Source organism: Amblyomma maculatum, chromosome 1 (assembly GCF_055883805.1).
Source record: "Amblyomma maculatum isolate TAMU_Amacu chromosome 1, ASM5588380v1, whole genome shotgun sequence".
NCBI classification, from domain to species: Eukaryota; Metazoa; Arthropoda; class Arachnida; order Ixodida; family Ixodidae; genus Amblyomma; species Amblyomma maculatum.
This window is the reverse complement of record NC_139344.1, coordinates 499,063,397-499,090,993: the sequence shown is the minus strand read 5'-3', so window position 1 is coordinate 499,090,993 and position 27,597 is coordinate 499,063,397. Positions and strand designations below refer to the sequence as shown.

General features: G+C 46.9%; 1 protein-coding gene and 1 long non-coding RNA gene across 2 annotated transcripts in view; one reads left to right on the top strand and one right to left on the bottom strand.

Annotated features, from left to right (window-relative positions):
• Positions 1-27,597, top strand: part of LOC146210302 (uncharacterized) — a 190,728-nt gene that overhangs the window by 131,730 nt on the left and 31,401 nt on the right. The window contains exon 5 of the mRNA XM_084609140.1: positions 20,341-20,632. The gene's annotated coding sequence lies outside the window, so the exon portion shown is untranslated. The remainder of the gene's footprint in view (positions 1-20,340; positions 20,633-27,597) is intronic.
• Positions 7,167-13,930, bottom strand: LOC146210303 (uncharacterized). Its single transcript, XR_014703521.1, has 3 exons — positions 13,510-13,930; positions 11,972-12,109; positions 7,167-7,695 (listed from the first exon to the last, which is right to left on the bottom strand). It is a non-coding gene; the product is annotated as an uncharacterized LOC146210303 (long non-coding RNA).

Genomic DNA, 27,597 nt, shown 5'->3' with positions numbered 1-27,597 from the left:
GAACCATTAGGCATTATATTCACATCACTGCAGCAGATTGCTTCTGTTTTAGCTTGTATATCCAGCGCCTTTATATCCAATTAAGAACGTGACGCAGTGATCTTCAAGCTGCAAAATGAATATATGACATGGGCTATACTTCATCATATCGTGAATCACCCATGTTCTCCCTGCTGTTGTATTCTAGCGATCATCATTAGTCCAAGTGATCAGAACCTTGAGCATTCTTTCAGTTTCAATACAGTAGCTTCGGAACATTTGAGACGATTCTAGAGGGGTCGAAAACTTGCGCTGATAACTTCCAGTTCTTTAAAAACTACCTTTGTCTTGGACTGCACTAAAATGAGGAGCACTAAAGAGAGACGAGGTGTTTTTTCAGCCGGCCCTCCATGCTTGCCCTTTGCGTCATTGCAGTGTCTCAGCTCTTGTCATTTCTGTCTGTATTCCTGGTGCACTGTTCTTTATCTCATCCCATCTGCCTATTCTAACATAACAGCAATGACTTTCAATGGGGACCCTTGAGTGGCCTGTGCAGTACGTCTCCTGCCTCACTTTTTCCATGGAAGGGGATTACAGAATGGCTAGTGCTACCATCCTACCAAATATGTTTTTGCTATAGCATCCTTGAATGTCAGAAGTGTGCACCACAGTCTCCTCCAAATGTATGAAAACTACCTTTGACATGGCAGTGTTCCAAGTTTCGAAAAGAAAGACACAAGATAAGTTCAGCTAATTTTACAGCAGTGTGTTTACTATCACGATGGAAGAAGTGTCGCAACTGGCTCATTGGGTGCCTAGTTTATGCAGAAGTTGACATTGAGTTACGTGGCGGGCACTTTTTTTTTGGCAGATGTCAGGGTCGACTCCTGTGAATCGCAATTGTAGGGTCTCGTTTTACCTGGCCTGATAACATGAGAGCTCCAGATCAAGCACTGCACTAAGGAGACTGAAGTCGAGCCCAACTTCCATAAAAAGAACGCACCCAGTGCATCCAGTAACACAGCAGCTGCTCCCTTCTCACATTAAAAAAAAAACACTTGAACTCGTTTTTTCTTTTTCTCCAGACCTCAGCACTACACCATGAGAAAAACTGTTTTGAGGTGCTTGAAATTTCATCATCATCATCATCATCAGCCTGATTATACCCACTGCAGGGCGAAGGCCTCTCCCATATTTCTCCACTTAACCCGGTTCTGTGCTAGCTGCATCCACTTGACCCCTGCGAACTTCTTAATCTCATCCACCCACCTAACTTTCTGCCTCCCCCTGCTACGCTTTCCTTCCCTTGGAATCCAGTTTGTTACCCTAAGCGACCATCGGTTATCCTCTCTTCGCACTACATGTCCTGCCCATGCCCATTTCTTCTTCTTAATTTCCACTAGAATGTCGGTAACTTGAGTTATTTCTCTGACCCACTCTGCACGCTTTCTATCTCTTAATGTTACCCCTACCATTTTTCGTTCCATAGCTCTCTGGGTTGTCCTCAACTTAAGTAGAACTCTCTTGGTTAGCCTCCACGTTTCAGCCCCATAGGTGAGTACAGGCAAGATGCAACTGTTGTATACTTTCCTCTTGAGCGATACCGGTAAGCTGCTAGTCATAATCTGCGAGTGCTTGCCAAATGCGCTCCATCCCAATCTTATTCTACTTGATATTTCCTTTTCATGGTCCGGATCTGCGGTTACTATCTGTCCTAAGTAGACATATTCGCCTACTATTTCCAGTATTTCGCTACCTAATGTAAACTGCTGTTCCTTCCCGAGGCTGTTGAACATTACCTTAGTCTTCTGCATATTGATTTTCAAGCCTACCTTTCTACTTTTTCTGTCTAGGTCATCAATCATTATTTGCAGTTCATCCCCCGAGTTGCTTAGCAAGGCAATGTCATCAGCAAATCGCAGATTACTGAGGTATTCTCCATCAACCCTTATCCCTAACTGCTCCCATTCCAAGTCTCTGAATACTTCCTCTAAACAAGCTGTGAATAGTACTGGGGAGATTGTGTCTCCTCATCGTTGGTGTCATCGACGGTACCGGAAGCATGGAAGAATGCAAACATTATCCTCATTCACAAGAAAGGGGACTCTAAGGACCTTAAAAATTACAGACCAATCAGCTTACTGTCTGTTACGTATAAGATATTTACTAAGGTAATCGCTAATAGAATCAGGACAACCTTAGACTGCAATCAAGCAAAGGATCAAGCAGGGTTTCGGAAACGGTACTCTACTATCGATCATATCCATACCATCAATCAGGTGATAGAAAAATGCTCGGAATATAACCAGCCCTTATATATAGCATTCATTGATTACGAAAAAGCATTTGACTCAGTTGAAACCTCGGCGGTGATGCAGGCATTGCGAAATCAGGGGGTAGACGAGCCGTACGTGAAAGTGCTGGAAGATATATATAGTGGCTGCACAGCAACCATAGTTCTACATAAAGAAAGCAACAAAATTGCCATAAAGAAAGGTGTTAGGCTTGAAATTTGTCACAGTACAATTTTTCAGCCCTCCAGGACTATTCCATAGCACGAACTAAAAGCGACCTGCTTAGTTGCAAGTTCCAATGGGATGCTTAGCAAGTTGAAGAATCAAAAGGAGCAAAAGTAAATGAAGCAAATGCAGCACAAGCTTTCATAGATGAACTTCTGTTTTTCTTTTTCGCATTGTATGTAATACCCTTATGTAATACCCTCTAATGAGGGTCTTTAAGGTATTAAAGTGAAGTGAAGTGTATTCTATTTCTTCTGGCCTCTGTTCCTTTTATGACAATATTAAGTACATACATTAAAAGCTTCATGCAAGGATTTATTGTTTTCACATGCCATGCAGAAAAGTTGGACTGCATAGTCACACTGGAGGGAAAAATAATGTCTTAGTCTTCTCTTTCATTCAACTTACCTTACTTGCATCCCACCATCTGAGTATGCAATTGATTTGGGAGCAAACCTGATGACCAAGTTGTGAAAAGGTTCAAGGGAAGATGTTTGGGCTTTGGGAGACAGTTGTCGAATGTCGTTCAAAAACAGGGAGTTCTTCAGAATGGAGTTCAGCTTCTTGGAAGGACATGATTCTGTTAAAAATATTGTTACGGAGCACAGTATATCGAGACGACGACGACGTGCTGATGTGAAGTAGTGAAGAAGACGACGCTCAGGCCTAGCTAACTTCGTTCTGTGGTGTGCGGTGTGTGGTGTGCGTCTAACAGTGAACTAGCATTTACCACTGTGTTCTTTCCTTAGCATTTGGTGGAGGATTGCTGGAAGTACGTAAGTCGCCAAACCTGGATCTCCGTAGTGGCCGCCAGATTGGTACCATCACAATGCCATCCGACGCGACACCTTCTTCAGCGGCACCATCAGCTTCCACCGTCGTCATGACGCAGCCTCGCGATCCAGGCACCTTTTGCGGCACCGACCACGTCGACGTAGAAGACTGGCTCGTTATGTACGAGCGGGTCAGCAAGCACAACCGTTGGGACGCGACCCTCATGCTTGCCAATGTAATCTTCTATCTGGCAGGTACGGCGCGCGTCTGGTTCGAGACGCATGAAGACGATATCACATCGTGGGAGATGTGCAAGGAGAAGCTTCGAGACCTATTTGGCAAGCCGATCGGACACAAGCTTGGCGCACAAAAAGACCTCGCATCCCGTGCCCAGTCTTCGACGGAATCGTACTTGTCTTATATTCAAGACATTCTAGCCCTATGCCGAAAGGTAGACAGTGCCATGTCCGAATTAGACAAGGTGGGCTACATATTAAAGGGAATTGCAGATGATGTTTATAATCTGCTGCTTTGCAAAGATTGTCCGACGGTCGACTCAGTTATCCAAGTTTGCCGCCAGTTCGAACAAGTAAAACACCGCCGTATTACTCACCGCTTCGAACGCTTGCCAAACACAGCTGCTACGTCCTCGTGCGAAGATAGTCCAACCTTACAGCAGCCATCTCATCCCTCCAACTTGACCAGGATTGTTCGTCGAGAGATAAAGGCTATGGCACCCGTTGCGTTCGCTCCTCAGCCAGCGGATGCTACTATAGCCTTAATCCAATCTGTCGTTTGCCAGGAGTTTGCAAATGTGGGCCTCAACGCGAACGTGGGCTTCAACTCCGGCCAACCTTCCGCACAGCCCTCGCTCCAACCTAATGTTCCAGTCGTAGCTGCTGCGGCTCCTACCATGCCCTTTCAGACACGGTACCGCTACCGCAACCCGGACGAATGGCGAACCTCGGATGACCGACCAATCTGCTTCAACTGCTCACGTGTCGGCCACATTTCTCGCCATTGCCGCAGCCGTTGGGTTTCGCCACCTCGACCTCGCTACTATTCTGATCGCAGCGCCGACTATGTTCCACACCCAACCTATGTCCGGGATACGTGGACTCCTGACTAACTCACCAGCCCCGCGCATGCCCAGCCGCTCGTCGTCTCCTCAGACCCGGAGGTCCCGCTCGCCCCAATCTCGTCGTTCCTCATCTCTCCACTTCTCCGGCTCTCATCCGGAAAACTAACCAATGCAGCTCCCGGAGGTGACGCTGCATTGACGACCCGGCCCGAAAATCCTCTCCTGACCCTCGCTCATCGCCGCAACCTTCTAGACATCTACGTGGATGGTGCCCCTGTTACTGCCCTCATTGACACTGGTGCCCAAATTTCAGTCCTAAGCTCATCTTTTCGCCGCCGTCTCAAAAAGGTTGTCACACCCGCTGCTTCATCCGCCGTTCGTGTTGCCGATGGAAGCGTCACTGCCGTCGTGGGACTGTGCACTGCGCGCGTGAGTATTTCCGGTCGCACTACCCCTGACCTCTTCACTGTTATCGACCGCTGCCCTCACGACGTGATCCCTGGCATCGACTTTTTAATGGCCCATTCTGCCCTGATCGATTGCTCAACTGGTCTTCTTCGCTTAGACCTGCCCTACTGCTCTGAAAACACCGATGTCAAGCCCCACCTCCGATCCGCCGAATTTGTTCGTCTACCACCCGAAGCTGCTATTGATATCCCGCTGGCCCTGATCCTCGCAGTTCCTGACGGCACATATGTTACTTGCTTAATTACCGATGGTGTTCTCCGTCACAACGTCATACTGCCCCATACCGTCGTGACTGTCACTGCTAACCTCACCTATCTTCCCGTACTGAACTTCAGCCGTTCGACTCAAATTTTACCCCATGGTATCGCACTTGCTGAACTGTTTCCTTTGGCGGACTGCGAAGTTGCGGCTCTAACCCCTTCGATCCTTCTGCACCTACCGAACTGCGCACCGACGCTAGTGGACATGGTATTGGTGCTATCCTTGCCCAGTCCCAGCATGGTTCCTCCCGCGTCATTGCTTATGCTAGCCGCCTGCTTTCGTCCTCTGAGCGCAATTATTCAATCACAGAGCGGGAATGCCTTGCACTTGTTTGGGCGCTGACCAAATTCCGCCCTTATTTGCTTGGGCGGTCCTTCTGTGTAGTGACTGATCATCATGCTTTGTGTTGGCTGTCCTCACTTAAGGACCCCACTGGCCGCTTAGGTCGCTGGGCCTTACGAATACAAGAGTGAATTTACTGTGGCGTACAAGTCCGGCCACTTACACCAAGACGCTGACTGCTTGTCCCGCCATCCCGTAGATCCTCCCGATTTGTTCGACCATACTGCTGACGACTGTTTTGTCCATCTCGGACTTTATCAATATCGGCTCCGAACAGCGTCGTGATCCTGCCCTGCAACCAATTATTGACCAGCTGCGCAACATCCCCGATTCTTCCGCCATAATGTTTGTACTCCATAACGAGACATTATGCAGACGCAATATGCATCCAGATGGCGCGGACCTTTTACTGGTTGTTCCGGCTCATCTGCGCTCTAGTGTCCGCGCCCAACTTCACGACGTTCCTACAGCAAGACACTTGGGAGCCACACGCACGTATGACAGTGTGCGATGCAGATTTTTTTGGCCTGCTCTCTACCGCTCTGTCCGTCGCTACGTCGCCACTTGTGAGCTGTGTCAGCGCCGTAAGACACCCTCACTTCAACCTAGTGGGCCCTTGCAACCAATTCCAGTGCCGACAGAGCCGTTTTCTCGTGTGGGCCTTTTGGAAACAAGTGGATTGCTGTGGCGACTGATTATACCACCCGATATGCTGTAGCCAGGGCTATTCCTACCAGCTGCGCCTCCGACGTTGCCGACTTTCTTCTGCATGATGTCATCTTGATTCATGGCGCTCCACGTCAACTGCTCACAGATCGTGGCCGCTGTTTCCTCTCTCAAGTGGTTCATGACCTTCTCTGCTCATGCGCTACTCGTCACCAGTTCACCACGGCCTACCATCCGTAAACGAATGGTCTCACTGAGCGCCTCAATCGCACTCTGACCAACATGCTGTCTATGTATGTGTCCGATCACCATCGTGACTGGGATGTCTGCTTACCTTTCGTCATGTTCGCCTATAACTCCTCACGTCATGACACCGCCGGATACTCTCCCTTTTATCTACTCTTCGACCGTGACCCTTTACTCCCATTCGACACCTTGCTGCCTCTTGATGACTCTTCCTGCAGCTACGCATCGGATGCCATCGGCCGCGCTGATGCTGCCCGCCACATTGCTCGAGAGCGTCTTGGAGCGTCTCAGCGCTCTCAGAAAACGTCGTTACAACCTTCATCACCGAGACGTCCACTACCCTCCTGGTTCCCTCGTACTTCTTTGGCACCCGGCTCGCCGTGTAGGTATGTGTGAGAAACTTTTGCCTCGTTACGTGGGCCCCTACTCAGTCTTGCGGCAAGTCACTGATGTGACCTATGAGATCGCCCCTTTACAGCCCAAGAATCTTTCCACAACCCCTCATCCAGAACTCGTGCATGTCGCCCGTCTAAAACCATATCATTCGAGTTCTCCTGTGTAGGACGCACCGGGACGGTGCTTCTTCGGCACGGGGAAAACTGTTACGGAGCACAGTATATCGAGACGACGACGACGTGCTGATGTGAAGTAGTGAAGAAGACGACGCTCAGGCCTAGCTAACTTCGTGCTGTGGTGTGCGGTGTGTGTTGTGCGTCTAACAGTGAACTAGCGTTTACCACTGTGTTCTTTCCTTAACAATATATATATAAAAATATATAGTAAAACCTCATTACAAGAGACACTCAAGGGACCCAAAAAAGATGTCTCTTGTAAGCAAGGTCTCTTGTAACCAAAAATTCTAAAAGCACTGTGTTGATCAGTTTATTGCACATCAGCATATAAATACATTTACACACATTAACAGGAAATTGTTCAGGAAAGCTTAAAGAAGTTATTCATACAAGTATGTATTTTTGTGAGTGCAGAGTGTATTCCTTCCCAAATTCTGGAGGTAAAGCACTTCACTTTGCAAGCTTTCCTATTGCTCTAATACCTTTGAAGCACTCTTACATGCTCGTAACCCTCAGATGCTGACACTTTTCCTCTAAATGTCTTCGTAGTGATCCTCTATGGCACATGTCCCATTTACTTGTGTGAGAATTGCACAGTCTGTACGATCTGGGAGCACACAAGATCCACATCTGCAAATACGAATTCCTCAAAATATTCTGGTACCTCAGCAGTCTCTTGGATGCTCGCCTAAGCTTCATTTTTAAGGAAGCTTGCCACAGTACACAAATATGGGCCCTCGTCTGAAATGGTTTTTCACAGCTTCACTTCTCAGGCCATTCCAGACACCTGAAATCACATGAACAGCAAACTTCGCATCAATTACTATTGTACAGTCTTGCTGCCTATCGAGAAACAGACGTTCTACCAACCTTGTTTTGTACAACAACTTGACTGAGTGCATACTGCCTTTGTCTATTGGTAGAAGGTAGGGTGTGGAGTTTGAAGCGAAAAAATAACTGGTGGCTTTGAGCACAAGAACTTTGGTGCTGCAAAAAGCATTGTCCACAAAGAGAAAAACATCAGGATTCTGAGCTCTCACCTTGTGATTAAATTTTAAACAGCGAGGAGTTAAAACTGCTGGATGTCATTCATCCATTTTGATTTGCTTCGTAGGTGACAGTAATGCGATGCCAGTGGCTGAAACAACGGGGTCGTTTTATCATTGGGAAGCACTCCTTCTGAGTTCCTGACATATACAATAAAAAGGATGCTGATATGGAGCAGAATTTGGCTAAGGGAATCTGAAGTGCATCACGTACGAGTTGGCACGCTTCACGTACATTGCATGAGCACACCTGGGTTGTGTCTCTTCCAAATAGTGAAGAAGTTACTCCAGGGACCTGCGAAAGTTACCCTTAGTAACCGAGTGTCTCTTGTAACCATGTCTCTTGTATGCAGTGTTGTTAACATGGCATGTATAGGAAAACCAACCAAACAATTTTCAAATGTCTCTTATAACTGAGTGTCTCTTGTAACAGTGTCTCTAGTAGCAAGATTTAGCTGTATATATAAATATTCGCCTGATGAGCTGCAGTGTTGGTAGTACAGTAAAACCTCGTTAGTTTGAACTCTGTTAATTCGAACTTACGGTTAATTCGAACTGACGCTCGGGACCCGGTATGGCCCTATGTATTTCAATAGGAGAAAACGCCCGATAATTCGAACTAGGAGCCCGTGGCTCACACAGCGCAGACAGAAGTCGGCCCATATCGTATACAATGCGCAGAAAGATTACTAAAGACGCAAAAAACAAAATCTTTCAAATCTGCCCGCACGCGTGAGACGAGGTGCGCACTCGACAGTCACAGCGAGCATTCCGGTGCATGCCGTAGCAGGTTTTCGCTGCCAGGTGCCGCCAGGCTCCATCACACCAACGGTTCGGCGCAAGCTGTTGCAGGTTTTGGCTGCACCGCGGTTGCTGGGTGTGCTTTTGACAAGCCTTTTTTCTTTTTGTCCTGCGGTCACGTGTGCACAACGCAGTTGTCGGTGTCGTGCATTTGTTTGTGCCGCGGTGGTCCAAGTTTTATCGTTTTCGTTGCCTCACCGCCTTGCCAGCGACGACTCACCGATTGTGACAGCCATGGCAAACCGCGGTAAATACACGGCAAAGGACCTCAAGACTAAAATGGAGATTTTGAGTCAGGTGGAACGTGGTGTGCTATCCAAGACGGATATAGCCAAAAAGTATGACATCAAGAAGAGCACGCTGTCAACGTATCTCAGGAACAAGGAATCGATCAGTGCTGCCTTTCGTAAAGACGTTATGGAGCCCTCACGCAAAAGGCTACGGACGTCAGCCCATCCCGAACTGGAGAGTGCCGTAATGGCATGGATAAAAGAAGTTCGCAGCTGGAACATTCCGTTAAGTGGGCCCATAATTGCTGCGAAGGCTGCAGTCTTTGCCAGCCAAATGGGCATTAGCGAGTTTGGAAGGCTGGCTGTCGCGTTTCAAGGCGCGTCACGGGCTGACATTTAGAAACGTTTGTGGGGAGTCGAAGTCGACAAGGAAACGTGTGAACAGTGGGTCTCCAGTGAACTGAAGGAACTCCTCGCTGATTATGCGCTCAGCGATGTATTTAATGTTGACGAGACGGCGCTGTATTTCAAATTGCTCCCCAACAAGACCGTCACTTACAAAGGCGACACTTGTGCTGGCGGAAAGAGAAGCAAAGAAAGAATCACTGCCATGATGTGCGCAAATGCGATGGGCTCGGAACGGTGGCGCTTGCTGGTGATCGGCAAGGCAGAGAAGAGGCTTCCTGTTGATTACACCGCAAACAAAGAGTCGTGGATGACACGGGAAATTTTCACCGACTGGCTGGGCAAGCTAGACAGGAAATTCGCTGCACAGAACAGGAATGTTCTCATGTTCGTGGACAACTGTACAGCTCATTGTGACGTGAGTGGACTGACAGCAATCCGCTTGGCATTTTTGCCTAAAAACACGACTTCTGTGCTCCAGCCTAGATCTTGGAGTTATTCAGAACTTAAAAACGCTATACAGGCGCCACCTCCTAGAGAGACTTCTTTGTTTGGACAGTGGCAAGTCGCACGACATCGATTTGCTTGGAGCTGTCCACACGCTGGCATCATCGTGGAATACCGTTAAGCCGGAAACTATCAAAAATTGTTTCCGCAAGTGTGGCTTCGGTGACGTCCCAGAAGCATGCAGCGCGGAGGTAGCGGAGGGTTCGTCTGATGATGACTCCGTCGTGCTCGACCGTGGCTACGCGGCTTTGTCGGAGGGTGTCGCCTTTGAAGCCTACGTTGACGTTGACAACGGTGTGGAGACGTCTGGGCCCTTGAGTGATGAGGATATAATCGCGGCATGTGCTCCACGGGGCTCACGGGTGGCGAACACGGCTGAAAGCGATGAAGAGTCCGACGAAGGCGACGATCCGGTGCCACCCCCTAGTGCATGTGAAGTAGTGTCGGCGCTCGATCTCGCTGCACGATACTTCTCCGCCGATGAGAATTCAGATCCTGCGCTGGAACTCTTGGGCAAGCTGCAGTCGATGCTTGTGGAGTCGCGGCTCAAGAAACGCAAGCAAATGCACATTACAGATTATTTTTCCGTGTAAATAAACATGTTTTGAAGCTCGCTACTCACACGAATGCATTCCGGTTCTTGTTTGCGGCGCATGACTGACCGATTAGTCCCGTTCATTCGCTGTTGCGGCTCAATTGCAAAAATTATCGGAATCGCCTTCCGTAAACGTGCAGTAGCGCCTAGCCCTCTTTACTCATGGTAATGAGTCAACATGTGGGCTCGGCCAGCACGGTGGGCCACGATGGCGCTCACTCCAGTGCCCGACTGTTAATTTGAACTCCGCTTAATTCGAACAATTTTCTCGGCCCCTTCGAGTTTGAATTAACGAGCTTTTAGTTCTGCTCAACCGTAGATGCTGAACCTGCTTACAGCTGCTGCATTGCAGCTGAAAACAGTTTTAGCATCATATTTATAAAAAGACCCCAGGTCTTACTCTGAAAAGAAATCTAAGAGATGTTGAGCAAACATGCTGCACTTTGTCTCCTTTAAAATTGTCAGTATGGAAAATCCCATTGTATTTGTGTTTCATACTTGCATGTATTAAAATATCTCAGCATTCACATTTAGATTATTTTGTTTCTTCACTTCATTCCTTCTTGGCTATGTCATATGTCAACTTGATGTTATGTGCGGATGTGTGGAAAGTTTTTTCCGTGAAGTTCTATTTGCATTTCCTATCCCTTAAATTTATCATTGCCTGACAAATGCCACAAATGTGAGCCGTGCACCTTCCAAACAACATCAAAGTGAAAACATTACAAATATAAAAAACAGATTACCTCTGCTCATCCACTGCCTGTTTGCAAGGAGCTCATGCAGGCATTTGCTGTATGGTCCATCATGGCCATCATGCTTATTGCATATATTGTTCAAAAGGCTGCACCACATGCATCACCCTGGCTCAGGGCAGCAACATAGTAAACACGACTTGTGATTGTCTGGATCCATGGTTCTATTACTTCACAGCTCTTCGACCTGCTCACAGCTTTCAACTTCTTAAATCCAGTGCAGAATAATGCTATGACCAGGTGTTTGCCCTAGTAAAGCAAGCAACTGCACGCATCCTTAGTAATGTGCCAGGCATCAAAGTAGTGCTGTATGTGTGATTTGCTGTACTTGCAATATGTCCGGATAGCTGGGTGGTGGTCTGTAGATAGATGGAATTAAAAACTCATTACATAATAATATATGCCAGCAAATGTACCTCTTCCCCAATGGTTTACAACGATGAAACATTTTGTAATTCAATTGTTTGTATTGCATAATGAATAATTTGATTCTTTTTATGTATGGACATGCAAGCAGCACTTGCCAAGGACACTGTTGGTGAGCTTGAAAATAATTTCTAATATGCATAAATTGTCGCCTTTTGTTAAAGACTGCACTGAGACTCGTTAAGTTGAGGCCAGGCCCCATGTTCGCGCTATTGGGCACTGCAGCTTACTTAACACAGTTAATATGAATTGCAGCTTACCAATTTTCGTATCACAGCAATGCCTCTCCTATTCTTACCTGTTTGCATTGTAGGATATGGTCAGTCTGACAACAACGCTGTACGTGCATACTTGGCGCTGTAGCCAGGGGAGTCGCAACGCCCATCTCCCACTTCCATTCCATCCAGCTGATCTGCACCTGCTGTTCCTGGAAAAGCTGGGACAAAAATAAGTGTGCATTTGTGAGCCACTTGTAACATTGCGCCGAACTGTGTCCCTCGATCGTTGCACTGCTGCAAGCGTGCGCAGTTTTCTTGTTGTTTTTTTTTACGCAAGCTTGCCATAAGGCATATTATAAAAACCTGTGTAAATTATTTTCCGTTAGGAACCGGAGAAGGCTCCTGCTCTTATTGTTGTCGGTGAGCCATTTGGAGAAGTCCTCTTCCCTTGTTGCAGTTTATTTCCCCCTCCGGCCCCCCCATCCCGAAGAAAAAATCTAGCTTTGTATAACTCCTGTCTATGCTCCTGTCAACCAACACTTACACTTCCGATTGGCAGCTGATCGCTTAGGGATTAAGAGGCACAACTTTGAGTGACTAAGCCAGTTCACGCGAGTGATAACCTTGCATTCATGACCGCCCCCCTTGTTGAAGGGTAAAGCCCCTTGGCACGTTTTTTTTTTGTTTTCATCTCTTTGTTCCTGACCAGTGTCCCTCCTTTTTTTTTTATTTCCATCTCTTTGTTCCTGACCAGTGTCCCTCCTTTCTTCGTTCTTTTATCAACCGCACATCTCGGTTTTCACGTGTTTCTTTCCTGGCCGCCTCGGTTGGTGAACTGGGACGCGGCTCCATCCACATTTGAGGGTGTGCTTTGTACAAACACCACATGGCATTAAAAAAAGTTGGAGTCATACTGCGATCATAATCGGGCACCGAACAGAGTTTGTTTACTTCCTGACGGTGCGCGCGTTCGCCGTTTTCCTGCAGTCAGCTGACGCCGAACTGCGGTTAATAAACCGCGGCTGCGCAAAAATACGTAGCCCCCTTCTCCTCATCCCCCTTTTTTTTCCTTAGTATAGACGCTTATCTTTCACGAAGGAGCATCGTATAGTCAAACGCACGAGGAGCCTAAACACGATTTCAAGGTTCGAGCAAGGTGCAAGAGAGAGTTTCCCTCTGCGACGCCCGGAAAACCGCTCTCTGCAATCTCGATTCTGAATTTCTAGTCTTTCGCTGACATCTCATACCCATGCTGCGGCATGAATATTACGGACCCCGAGTTCGAAAAGAATTCGGAGAATGAGTGCCGAGATTGGACTCGACCCCCATAAGTACATGCCGTTAAAGAATCCGGTGCTGAATCGTGACGATAGTATACGGCTTATATGGGTGCATTGGTGCAAGGGGTTGACTAGCGTAACAGTAAAAAATATCAAAATCTCATTGTAAGCTCGCCACTGGTTTATTTTGAGCAGTAAAAATCACAGTGATCATGACAAATCTCGCTTATGCACGCCACAACGTCGAACAAGATCGCCTGAGTTAAAAAGAATCCACACTGTAATGTGGTAACACGTCTAAAGCTAATATTATCACAATATTTTCATTTTACACTTACCGGCAGTGTTGAAAGAAACAGCGTTGGTACCGCTCCTTCACGCAGACGCAGTCTTGTTGGGATGCCCAAATCGCGAACGACACCCAGGTAAAAATTATACGCATCGGGAGAGAAATGCCGTCCACAAACATCTTCACGGATGCTGGCTATCCGATGAGCTGTTCCCACTGTTTCCAGAGGTTGGCATCTTGAGCACTTTATGCAGAATGTTTTTCCTGCCGTCACTAGCAATACCTTTGCAGCCAGGGTCTGCACACCGTAGCAACCTCCCACTCATGTCCCGTCAAAACAACAATTCAGCGCTTCGATAACTGCCTTCGCGAACTCAAGAGAGTGGCCAGTCTAGCCCAGAGTTATCCTGCACCCGTCGTGCACAGGACGTAACACAAAATTGAGGGTGAGGTCAACGCCAGGGATATATAGCGTGGCATCAAACCTTCCGAATTGCGCCGAAGGACGATGAAGCAGACGAGAGGCCCTCGGGGGCGCATCTACAAGTAAGCGCGCCAAAACGGAAGTTGCGGCGCTAAGCAAAAAAGTAAAAGCGCAACTGTGTCAGTTGTGACGTGTCAGTGGGCGAGGCCCGTGGAGAAGGGCCAGCCTTTGCGTGCGCTAAAAATTTGAAAGGAGGAGGAAAGCCGCGAAGGCGCAGATATTCAAATTTTGATTGCAAATAACTCTGCTTCCAAATGCCGCATTTCAAAAATTCTTGCGGGAATGTTATTTTACATCGCCATTCTTTCACATACTAGGCATAGGGAAACATTATTCTAAGGCTGTTTAGAGCCCGTTTAAAATTATTGTGGCAACCCCTATATATGACACAATGTAATTAGCAAGGAAATATTGGAAATGAAATTGAGCTAGTGAAACTATGATTAGCAGCATCAGGAATCTAACAAGGCTTTGTAGTATGGTGCATGTGCACTTTCTAGTACATCTCACTCTGTCAAAGATCCCCATCAGACACAGGCTGTATCTACCAATGCAGGCAACCAGACCTGGACATGAAAAATATTGAGTAAGACGCAGAGCTACCACATCCATTAGAGCGTGTGTTCTGTACTTTTTATTTATGATGTAAATAACAAACCAAACTGTCAAAAGCTGAAACATTTTGCATAAAAAAATAAATAAAAATGTTTGCTCTTTTCTGTCCACTCAGCATCTAGCAGTGCTAATTGTAACAGTTTGTGTGTAGGCTCCTCTAATGGTTCATTTTGAAGGTAGCGCGAAAAACGAGGACCAAGAGTAGAAGGACACAACACGAGCGCTTTTTCACAACTAAACTTTTTATTGAAAAACACGGAATAAATACCCATCTCGCGAAACTAAAACACAAGAAACAAAAGGGATAGCATCAAGTACAGGAAAAGTGTAGGGCATGATACAGCTGGTGGGGGTGCTTACTAAGATAAGATGTAAAAACGAAAGCACAAAAGCCTCATAGTCACGAAAGCAAACAAGACTTACAAAAAAAAAAAAAAAAAAAAAAAAAAAAGATGAAGGAAGCGACGGGAGATATTAGTTCCATGTGTGGTCTAGATATGAGAGTTCTTTTTGTGTTAGAGCAATCGACGGTGCGCTTATGCATGTACTCCCTTGTCTTGATATGTAAAAAGCCTCCGTGATTTCACGCTGAAGTCGTTCCTTATGAGTTGACAATATTTCTGCTTCCTCGTAAAGGGGCTCACATTTTTTCTTGCACAACGGCTTACACTCCGGCTTACAGTACGGCTTACAATCTTGACATCCCTTGCATTGGTCAACCAAATGCGAGGACTTTGACCCTGATAGCGATTTTTCGTGTTCCTTTAGCCGTACATTTACACAACGTCCTGTCTGACCTATGTAGGTCTTTCCACAGGAAACTGGCAGCTCGTATACCACCCCCGTTTTGCAACGAATGAACCCTGAAGCATGGCATAATTTAGATCTTTTCTTATTTTTGTTTTGTCCGTTCCGATTAGCCATCATTCTGCCTACTAAGCCACACACTTTCTTGAGCTTGTTTGGAGCGGAAAAGATTACCTTTACACCATAGCGTTTGGCCACGTTGCTGAGATTGTGTGAAAGTCGATGCTTGTATGGTATCACCACCTTTTTCTTTTTTGCCATATCGTCAGATGACTTCTTTGGTGCGTTACCTTTTACCTGGGTAAAAGGTAACGCACCAAAGAAGTCATCTGACGATATGGCAAAAAAGAAAAAGGTGGTGATACCATACAAGCATCGACTTTCACACAATCTCAGCAACGTGGCCAAACGCTATGGTGTAAAGGTAATCTTTTCCGCTCCAAACAAGCTCAAGAAAGTGTGTGGCTTAGTAGGCAGAATGATGGCTAATCGGAACGGACAAAACAAAAATAAGAAAAGATCTAAATTATGCCATGCTTCAGGGTTCATTCGTTGCAAAACGGGGGTGGTATACGAGCTGCCAGTTTCCTGTGGAAAGACCTACATAGGTCAGACAGGACGTTGTGTAAATGTACGGCTAAAGGAACACGAAAAATCGCTATCAGGGTCAAAGTCCTCGCATTTGGTTGACCATTGCAAGGGATGTCAAGATTGTAAGCCGTACTGTAAGCCGGAGTGTAAGCCGTTGTGCAAGAAAAAATGTGAGCCCCTTTACGAGGAAGCAGAAATATTGTCAACTCATAAGGAACGACTTCAGCGTGAAATCACGGAGGCTTTTTACATATCAAGACAAGGGAGTACATGCATAAGCGCACCGTCGATTGCTCTAACACAAAAAGAACTCTCATATCTAGACCACACATGGAACTAATATCTCCCGTCGCTTCCTTCATCCTTTTTTTTTTTTTTTTTTTTTTTTTTGGTAAGTCTTGTTTGCTTTCGTGACTATGAGGCTTTTGTGCTTTCGTTTTTACATCTTATCTTAGTCAGTAAGCACCCCCACCAGCTGTATCATGCCCTACACTTTTCCTGTACTTGATGCTATCCCTTTTGTTTCTTGTGTTTTAGTTTCGCGAGATGGGTATTTATTCCGTGTTTTTCAATAAAAAGTTTAGTTGTGAAAAAGCGCTCGTGTTGTGTCCTTCTACTCTTGGTCCTCGTTTTTCGCGCTACCTTCAAAATGAACCAGATTCAACTCGCCCAACTTTCAACCTTACTCCTCTAATGGCTAGTTTCACATTTTCAAAACCCACAACATAACGGTCGGATATATAGGGGAATCCCCCAAGCTGGAGTAGATTTGTAATAACACATCTATAAGCATAATTAGCTTTAAATGTAATTTTACATACAAACCTTTGACAACATGCCAGCTGTCTAGCTCGTGTTTGATCGTTGTTTTGCTTTCACTTTCTTATGCCAGGATGCCTGTCGGTCGTCAATGTAGCAACCACGAGGTTCAAATTAATTAGCCCTTGCCTGCCCGTTCCATTTGTGGGCTCGTCTGGTGACTTCATTCAGCATGCAACAAATGAATTTGATCAAGCATTTTGACAACAATGCTATGAACAACATGTAAAACAGCATTCTTACCTCTCCAACTTGTACAACCTTGGCTGTTTCAGCATCCATGAAGCTTTTGAATCACATCTTTCCAAGCAATTGAAGGCAGTTGTCCCCCAATGCTTCAACAAGTGAAGCCTGCTGTGTTACTGAGGATCAGATATGTCTAGGTTACATGCACATTCTAGTTACTTCCTTTATGGCTGGCAGGAGACAGCCTTTCTGGTAGACGTATGATGTCTTCGAAAGGACTTAAATGTTGATGGCCGCCAGTAAGTGTAAGACCTTTGATACGTTGGCACCACTGTACAGAATGGTGCCACACAGCAGAATGTTACCTGCTGCCATGCCATTGGTCAAGGGTTGGCTGTGCCAAATCTGCTCATGTTCAAGGTGACGTGGATATTATTGTCAGTAGAGTTCCCCGAACACGTTTCTCGATGCTGAAGGTCTGACCACACATGCCGCAAATTTTGAATAGTGGCAGCAGTGCACTTTAAAGTTATGTATTTTTTTTTTCAGATTGCAAAGTGGATGGTAGATCTCTGCAGGAAAAAAGACTCAATTGTTTAGAGAAACAGATATTCAATGGCTGCAAACTTAGACAAAGAAGATTGCAGCTATGAGCCAGTGTCTGACTACACTGGCTATAGCTGCTATCTTTTCTGTCAGCAACAGGGCTGGCATAAAATGAGCGATTGTGCATCAGCAGCTTCTTTCATTTTTGCCTGATGAGGTGTTGATGTTTTCATAGACGTTAAACACAGGGTTGGTATTTCCAGATTCCCTTCTTTGCTGCGACCTCTCACATTCTCTCTGAAGCATGTCAAAGTCTGTTTCTGTGCCAATGCATTTTTTGGGGAATAGATTGGTCTGGTCACCTAAAAGAAGAAAACACGGCATCTCATTTTCTGTAGCAGCTTTGAAGAGGTCATTTGCAATGCAAAAAAAAAGAAAGCAATAGAGATAAATAGGTACAGAAAATATGCCTGTATAGAAACAGAATCTCAGTATGGAAGGATGTTGCACATTGTAACTCACTTGCTGACATGAACTTCCGAGGTGTTTCTTCAGGTACTAATGGCATCATTTTGGAGGCATATTTATGGTCCTAATGCTGCTTCACCTTAAAGCAAAATATTCATTGAAGTAAAAATCTGCTCTAACTCTGACACTACAGGTATGGGGCAATATCAGCTTCAATTTTACTAATTCCCCCGTTTTAACTTCTTTAACTATTTACCAGCTCATAAGATTGAGGAGCACTGGTGGTCATGGAAACTTCAGATTTGCTTTAAGCTCAATGCTTGCTTAAAACCACTCAAAAATATGCTGCGGTCCTCAATCTGCACAAAAAAATCATGATATTAAACACTGCCACTCTCAAAGCCATAAAAAAATATACGAGGGCCCGAGTGCATGAAAAATGTGCGTAAAGAGTGCAATGATTAATATATTCCTCCCTGTGCTTGTGAAAGGAAGACAAGCTGCGGTGTCAGTAATTTGCTTCCACAGGCTGCAAACAGGTGGCTCCTGGCTTACGTCTTGAAACTAGTGTTTCCGCCTGACAAGCGTAGTGTAAGCAGTATGCTCCTCATTGCACCTACCCCACAAGGTGGAGCTGTAGAGATCCATCACCTACACTTGAGCTACAGTATCCGCTTAGAAATAAAGCGCTACATTCATTAATAAAAAAGGGCGCTATAACTTTCAGGGTATGGATCTGATCTAAAGCTACGACAAGGTAACTTGGAAAGTTGAGTAACCTGCAGGATGAAAAAGGAGGTGTGTAAGCCTTTGGTTCCCTTCATCACGCCTCCGTGCTCACTGACGAGATGCTGCTTATCCTTTCCAGTGGCGATGACATTGACGTGGCACTGACCAATTGCAGGGGGCGAATATTGAGTTCACATGATGCCACACAGATGAATCCTAAAGTCTCTGGAACTCTCAAAGTACTGCAATCAGCGGGCGGCGTGTGGGCAACATTGAGTTGTTGCCAGGAATGGTCCAACGCAACGAATGCATCGTCTGCTAGGCGAGGAAAGCTCCGCTATAGCTCGTGTCTCCCCCACGGAGGCTTCGTTGATTGATTTTGCGTGGAATATAATGAATGATAGCATTTAAGAATGAAATCTTTTAGAGGAAGAGGGTTTACGAAATCATTTAAAGCGTAGCACGGCTGCTGCGCAGCTACGATCGGGTTCCTCACTTCCCGGGCGTGCGCAAGATGGAAGCGTGTTCCATAGCGCTTCATGCGTTGCAGCGCAGGTTATTCTACCATATATATCTGAAAAGAGTCATTCTAAAAGCCTTGCAAACGTATGTTTTCGGGACCAGGCAAACTGTTTACAGCAGTCATATATGCCACGTTCACGTGAGGGCTCGCCTGAAATGTGACTCATTAGAAAGGTATTCTCTTAGCGCTTGCTGTCCCGTCTGTACTTCCCTTCGCCTTGTCGCGTGCCAGCCGGGTGACGTTTTTGGCAGCTCCAACTACACGAGTGCACAAGGGCAACACTGAATTCGCAGCTAGATGGCCCCCGGTGATTGCTTTTTGCAACTGCTTACAAGGGGTGGGGGAAATGGGGAGAGGCTAGAATTAAAGCGCCAAGCCTAGGAGAAGTCTTGCCATGCAGACAAGCTGTGCGGGTAGGCTAACTATGAGGATGTGCTCTGACCGAAGTGCAACGCCCGACCCGGGCTCACCAGCATGTTTGCAAGACACGAAGCCCATTCTTACCATCATACTCGAAAAGTAGTGTGATTCCACCCTCTCATGAACTTTCCTTGCTGTGGGGTCCTAATGTAGCATGGTAAAGAACTCATTGTTATTTACTTTGACATGGAACCTCCGCATTTGGCACCCGTCATGGCTCGTGTGTCATTTCGGAAATTGTTTTGTGCTTAAAGAAATTTTAATTGAGCATCATAATTAGCTAAGCACAGATATAGCTGTGAGACGCATCACTCATTAGCCAATATGAATGACCTTAAGAAAAAGAAAACGCGCAAAACGTTTCCGAAAATGTAGCTGTGACGGACAAAAAATATACAGCGAAACATGCAATGCAGGCTGGTTAGGGATGTCAAACTAACCTGTAAATCGCAGGATGAACATTTAGTGTCTGATAACAGCTGATAAGTTCACAAAATGCTTGATTCGCAAAGCCTGATATTCTTATTTGGGACAAATTTGTTGTGAAAAAGCGATGCAGTCATACGGTCATACTGTTCTTTGATTATCACTTTCCGCTCGGGGCAGTAAATAATACTACCCCAATTTCATTCGAAAGCGCAACACCCCGGCATCCCCAGAGTGACTACGCTGTGCATGTTTTATGCACACAGAACACTATGGGACGAACTGAGCCATAAAACATGCCGCCCACGTGCCACCGAAGCCCTGCGTTGACTGCGGACCATCCATGGCGGGGCTTGAGCACGTGATCTCAGAGGGCCAATGGGCGGCGCCGCGGCAAAGAGAAAGCAGCTGCAGTACTTTCATAGTTCCAGTGACTTTAATGGATTCAGGGCAAGGGGAGCGTCACTGAATCCATCCTGAGGCCGCTGCCCATCTGGAGAGCCATCTGACGACGGGCCAGCTGCGAAGGCCACAAGGAACTGCAGGATGTAAAAACAGGTGTGTAAGCCTTTGGTTCCTTTTACCTTTCCTCTGTGCCCACTCCTTGCAATGGAGGTGATTAAAAGCATTATCTTCAGTTCCCTTTGATATGTGGCCCACCTTGTCGGACTTGGACATGGCGCTATCCACTTTGTGGCATGACACTAGAACATCTTAAATACACAACAAATATGACTTGATTGAGGACTGGGCTCGGGATGGTAGATCTTTTTTAGCGCCGAACTTGCATCCGATCGGCTTGCCAAGCAGATCTTGGATCTCCCTGTGCATATTACTATCCCAGGATGTGAGATTGTCTTCGTGCGTCTCAAACCAGATGCGCACCATATCCGCCAGGTAGAAAATGACATTGCTGACGCTCTGTACATGGCATGCCACTCTTCGAAATTGATATGAATGGTACTGCAAAAAGGTGCCCGAATCACGCGGCTTGTTGTACCACTTTAGAATTCGTTGCATTGGTTGGCATAGTGCTAGCACAAAGCTGGCAGCCACTACGGAGATTCAGGTTTCGCTATTGAAGTGCTCTCAGTAAGCCTCCAACATATGTTATGGGAAAATACATGGAGGTAAACCGCAACTGTTCTCTGTCAGGGACACACCACCCAAACTAATCCAGCCTAACTACAGCTTTTCTTTTTCACTACACCACACTGGCATGCCATCATAAAGTAACAGTGCGAAACGTAATATTTATAATGGCTTGTCAAAAAGCGGCCTCTGCTTTTTAGAGCTTTGAGTAAAAAATGCGATGCTCTGTGTCTCTTCATCAGCTCTTCTTTCCGTGTTATGAATGGATCTGATGTTAACAGTTTTGTGACTGTCTTTTTGCTATGTTTTGGTCTTTCATGGCAATCAGTGAAGGATTTTTCGCTCTAGTACACTTTTGTAAAAATGTTTGGTTCATTTTTATATATACTACAAAATGAAACTTGCCAGCAGGGCCAGATTAAGAAAAATGGGGCCCGGGGCTAATACCCATGTAACATCCTCAGCCCCGCTCCAATTCCTTTGACAGCTCCCCCTCATTTCATGCAATACTTCTGCAGTGTATCCAGTTTTATTTTAGCTACATGAAATAAAAAAGAACAAGATGTGATTATTGTGATTGGCGTGAGAGTGATGCATCAGTTTTGTAGCACACAGAACACAAGTGCAGCCGTTGCTCAGATTAGTAGATAACTATTAAGGGACTTATTGGGGCCGCACATAAAACGACGACAAGAGGAGACACAGATGCAGCACTGACAGGGATGAGTCCTGCAGGTCTCTTTTTCGTGGTGTTGGCTCGGAGCTGTAGTAGCATGCACTGTTACATGAATTTCATGTGCTGTCAGCAGTCTGGAAAAATAGATGCCTTTCATTTGTGGCGTTGGTTAAAAATGCACCACCATGTGCTCTTAGGAAGAGCCAGTCTTTATGCAGGCAAGCTTGCTGTATCATTATGGCCCCGTCGGGGTGGCGCAGTGATTAGGCACCTCGTCTACTGTGCCCAAGGACATGGGATTGAATCCCGGCCTCGGCGGCCACTTTTCGATAAAGGCGAAAAGCTAGGCGCCCATGTGCTGTGCGATGTCAGTGCACAGTAAAGAACCCCAGGTGGTCGAAATTTCCGGAGTACTCCACTATGGCGTCTCTCATAGCCTGAGTCGCTTTGGGACGTTAAACCCCAAAAAACCAACCAGCTGCATCATTCTGATCGTATGATCTTGCGCAGTCTTATCCCGTGGTTACTCGAGTCGGTCTCAGAGCAGCGCGAAAAATCTCCATTGGTAGAACTTTCGCTTTCAGGCTTCTGAGAAGGAAAGCTTGCGGGGGCGGCAAACGGCCACCGCAAACAAGGAAACCAAGGTGCAGGGCTTGGCACTGAAACGCGGACAAGGACCCATTGTTCTACGTAGGATTTCAGATAAGGTAGGCGCTTGGACATGTCTGTTTGACGTTATCAATGCAGTGCGCAAGACTAGGGCGAGGGGAGACATAGACACAGCGCTGACTCTTCACGAGCTCACTCTGGCATGGCCTATTTTCTTCTCTTAAAGCAGAAAGGACGAAGTAATCGAACTATTTGGAAAATGTATTGGTATAGTGGATGGTGGAGGAGACTAATATTTTCCTCCTTATCTCCCCCATTGTTCTAGTCACATTATTCCGATTTTTTCGTCCACCACCACAGGATGGAGGGATCGACATGAGACCATCAAAAACTTCTCAAACGCCAGCCGACTGCAACCATCTCACAAGAAAGGGTACTTTCTGTGTAGTGGGGAATTCCTGTTTTTGCAGCTCGACAAAGGCTCCCAAAAGTGAAACAGTCAGATTAGAGGAAGACCCCGTCTCCTCGTTCTCCTTTTTTTCACTATACTTGTTGCTTGACGTTCCCTTATATGTACAGTCGAGCCCGCTTATAACGAACCTGAGTGCCATGCGGCGTCCGTTCGTTATATCCCGAAGTTCGTAGTAACTGGACCACAAACTAAAAAAGAGAAAAAAAAAAGTTGGCGGTCAAAACACGAAATTTATTTCTTGGCAGAAAAGTCTGTGATGCTCGTCTGTTTCTGCAGTGCAGATGCGATGAGGGCGGTCTCCAGTTTATTTAAAGCACTGGCGTGCTCTTCACCGAGTCCCTTGGCATAGACAAGTTGTCTGAGGCCCTCTATATAGCCCATTGCTACAGATGTGCTCATGGGTGCTCGCTCAGACGTTTCATCTTCATCTGATTCTTCCGCGTCGCTCTCGGCCCGCACTTCAGAAACGATGCCTTCGTCCGTGCACGGTTCCGCAATATCTGCGTCTTCATCCGCAGAAATAAAATCCTGCCAACCAATGCCAGGGCCTCCGATGTCGGAGTCGACGACGCGCTGCCACAAATCGCCGCCGGAATCATCATCATCGGAGGCATCAGGCCCGACGTCCGGTACTGCGTCGACGAAGCCAGCCTTGCGGAAACAGTTTCGCACGCAAGCGGTCGTCACCTCCGCCCAGGCCGCCTTCACCATCTCAAGGGCTGAATACAATGAAACTCGGAGCGGCAAGTTAGCGGCCGGACGGTCAACGGCGATGAGCAAGCGCTGCACAATGCGGTGCCTATACGATGCCTTAAAGGAGCGTATTATGCCCAAATCAAGAGGCTGCGCTTTAGAAGTGGTATTGGGCGGCAGGAAAAGTACAGTCACTGCCGTCAGAGACGTTTGCACGTGGTGCGCTGAGCAATTGTCGAGCAACAGCAGCAGCACGCGCCTGCTTTGCCTCTGCATGTCGTGGTCAAACTCGCCCAGCCACTCTGCGAATAAATCCCGTGTCATCCAGGACTTAGTATTGTGCCTGTAGCGCACGGGTACATGGTTCCGAAAGCAACATGGCTTCTTGGATTTTCCGATTACAAACGGCATGCGCCGGTCGCTGCCATTCATATTAGTGCACAGAACTGTAACGCGCACTTTACTGTGTTTACCGCCAGCGCATGACTCCCCTTTCATGGAGTGCGTCTTATCTGGAAGCATCTGATAAAATAATGCAGTTTCATCTGCGTTATACACATCCTGCTCCGCGTAGCTTGCAATAATGGCTCGGTTTGTTGCAAGCCAATTGGCAACGTCCTGGTCACTTACCGAACGCGCCTCACCGACAATCGATTTAAAAACAATCCCATGCCGCACTTTCAACCGATGTAGCCAGCCATTGGCTGGGCAGAAGTCGGGAAAATCTAGTATGAATGCGAAGTCTTTGGCTTTGCCCAGCATCATTGGTCCACTTATCGGAATGTTGCGAGCCCGTGCGTCGACGAACCACTTCAGCAGCGCATCCTCTACGTCCGCATAGGTGGCCTTCCGCAGGCGCTTTCTGTCTGCTGTGTTGGCATCGGAGCTGGCGATCTTTTCCTTATTCTTCAGAATTGTCGAGATGGTTGATTTCGACACGTTGTACTTCTTCACCAGCTTTTTAGCACCTTGAGACAGTTCCGTCACAATTGCTCGCTTCGTTGCCATGTCCAGCGCTTTTCATTTCGTGACCGCTGGAGATTCCCGTCCGCCATCCCGAATTATACGACAGGCCTGACAGACGAAGCGCTCACACCACACACACGAAAATGACAACAAAGCGCCGCAACTGACGGAGCACGTGCGACAATCACGCGAGGCAAGCGAAGAAGTGCCTAAGGAATGGAACGGAACGGACCGGCTTCCAAAGCACCGTCGAGCGGCGCTGCTGCTCCTGACAGGGAGCGCCATCTCTGACGGAAAAATAGAAACTGGGGATAAACGCGGCGGCACCACCTAGGCATCCCGTGCAAGTTTTCTCCTTTCGCTCGCTCGCTTCTGCGCACGTGCCGACGTCTTGCGCTGCTTTGTCGCGCGGGCACTCACTGGACCAACACCTACTGGACGCCGCCGGCTCGCTCGCCGCCTTCACGGCGTGCGCCGTGCGCTTTCTCTCGCACGAGCACGCGCATTGACGCGCCCCCGCAGGCGCACCGCGACATGCAAACCGTATTCAGTCTTGATTGGGCAACCTGACGCGTACTTCCATGAAGGATACTTTAATATAAGCGGGAAACTTTTTATTCACGTCTGCACTGTAGAGCAGATGACAGACGGGGATGAGTAAATATTGATTGTGAATGCGTCCCACGTCAGCAACAGGGTAGGAATGCATCTCGAGGTAAGTCCGCTATGTAATTATATTGTCGTACATAATATCTTTAAAAACTGCTAAAGTATCATCAGTACTGTGGAATAAAGTGGCCCGCTCGTTGACCATCGTCTTGGCCTGTAGCATGCGATCTATATACGGATTTGGTTTTTGTTATTACGACGTTAGCAAAGGAAATTTCGCAGTAGAAGAATAACTATATAGTTCGAAGGAGGTGTTTCATCAAAGACAAGAACGCTAGCAATCTCATAAGCACATGCGTGCTCCGTGCGCTACACGCGATATAACCGGCTTGCTGGCTCGGAAGGCAGGTGAAATCCAAGCTTGTACTACACAGTGTTTTATTTCGGTTCTTATTAAATGGTTGCGCTTCATTTATGATAATATTTGGTTTGCACTCACGAACTTTGTGACGCGAATGGGATGCTCCGTGCGAGTAGTGTTAGTCGAGCCATAGCTAGGATCACTTTTGTACTGCACTTCCGACATATCTTCGTTAATAATAATAATAATAATAATAATAATAATAATAATAATAACTGGTTCACAATTATTGGCCAATTTGCGAAAATCTGTAAAAGCGTCTCAGCAAGGCATGTTTTCCAACGCCGCCCCCACCCCCGAAAAAAAAAAAAAGGCCTCGTTCCTAGATATTTTCTTGGTCAATCTAAAAATGAAAAGGCAGCTGTGGACACTTAGGGCACATTCACACATCAGTCTCGGTTGTGGACGTCACATCTGTTGATTTGGTTGCTCTCAGAGCACTCACAAAGCAGGGAGAGAGCACAAAAAATCGGCAAAACTAGACACGCGGGGAGCGACGAGCAGGATAATCTTCCATCCTCTTCACTTTTTATGCATGGTGTTTAACCACTGTACTTTTTTGATGGCTCTCCAAGCCGTCTTTGTCAACTTTCAACATTTTTGAGTTTACGAAGAAAGGGGAAATTGGCTCTTTTCGTTTCCACAAAGAATGTGAGACTTCTCAGAACGCTGTCATGGTGTTGGAAAACAGGTCTTACGGACACGCTTCCACAGGAATCTGCAAAGTTTCACACGTGAGCCCCGAATTTTGGTGCTTCGCCTACTATTGTGGCTTCCTATGACACAATGCTAGTTAGTACATCCGTTCCGCATCAGCGGAAGCGTTTTTGTATCGCCAAATAACCGCCAGACGCAACGCGATCGCCGCGCGTGCACAGGAATCTAGTGGAGCGTCTGCTCCGGCGAAGCCCCATCGTTTCACATTTCGCCACCATGCCAGGAATGCAGCGCTGCCGTCGCGCGGCGAAACTTGAGCTTGGGCTCGCAGCGGGGAGACCAATGAGAGGCATCCTTGAGCGTCAGTGCTGCCACCTGTTGTCTCCTACCGTAGTTGTTTTCAACTGCCCATGGCCTCCAAGATTACCTCCGCAAATCTCGGAGGCCACGAACCGTCACCGCCGTACTGAATGCGCGCGGCGCGCCGCTGCGCATTCAGTCAACGCCTCCTATAACTTCCAGGCCTGCGCTCAAAAATATGACGTCACATCCTGCCGGCGGTCACTTCGCCATGCCCCTCTCCGCTACCGCGCCGTGCAGTCGGTGCCTGGAGTGCTTCGCCGCCGATCGCAATGTGAACGCCGCTGTTGCGCTCGACCAAATCGCTCGCCATCGGCGTTTGTGCGCGTTTTCCATGTGCGTTTATCGACGGCTGCAATGCCTAACAAGTGTTGCGTGCCGGGTTGTTCCGGCAACTATAATGTTGAGAAGAAAGTTCAAGTGTTTTCTTTTCCGAAGGAGAAAGACACCTTCGAGAAGTGGTTGCGCGCTATTCCGAGGAAGAATTTCGTGCCAACTTCATGTACCAAGGTAAGAATGCTTTCAATGATTCTTTAGTTTTCATTTTTCTCAAACTACTTCGTTTCACCAAGAATGTCATGCGTGTGAATGGTCCGATGAAGCGTTGGCATGTGTGCTGAGAGAAAGTATTAATTTTGTTAGCCGTAATGTCCGCTGTATGAAGTACGGCTACAACCTTCTCTGTTGCCGCTGCCTCGGTTGAGTAATTTGTAAAGTTTATGTAAATATATTCCCTTCGCGTTACATTATTTATTGCGTGGTCAATGTGTAAGCTCTCAGAGGTGCAGGAGTTTTTGATGCAAAATTCCTCAGTGCAGAAGGTAACCTTAAGGGGAAAAAAAATTCAGAGGGCTTAAGGATGCTTACGTGCTATTAACGCGAAAGCATCGGTATGTCATCATGAGCGTTCGACCGGAACGCTGGTTGCGCAAAAGACGCGTTTGTGCACATCGACTCCACAAAATCAG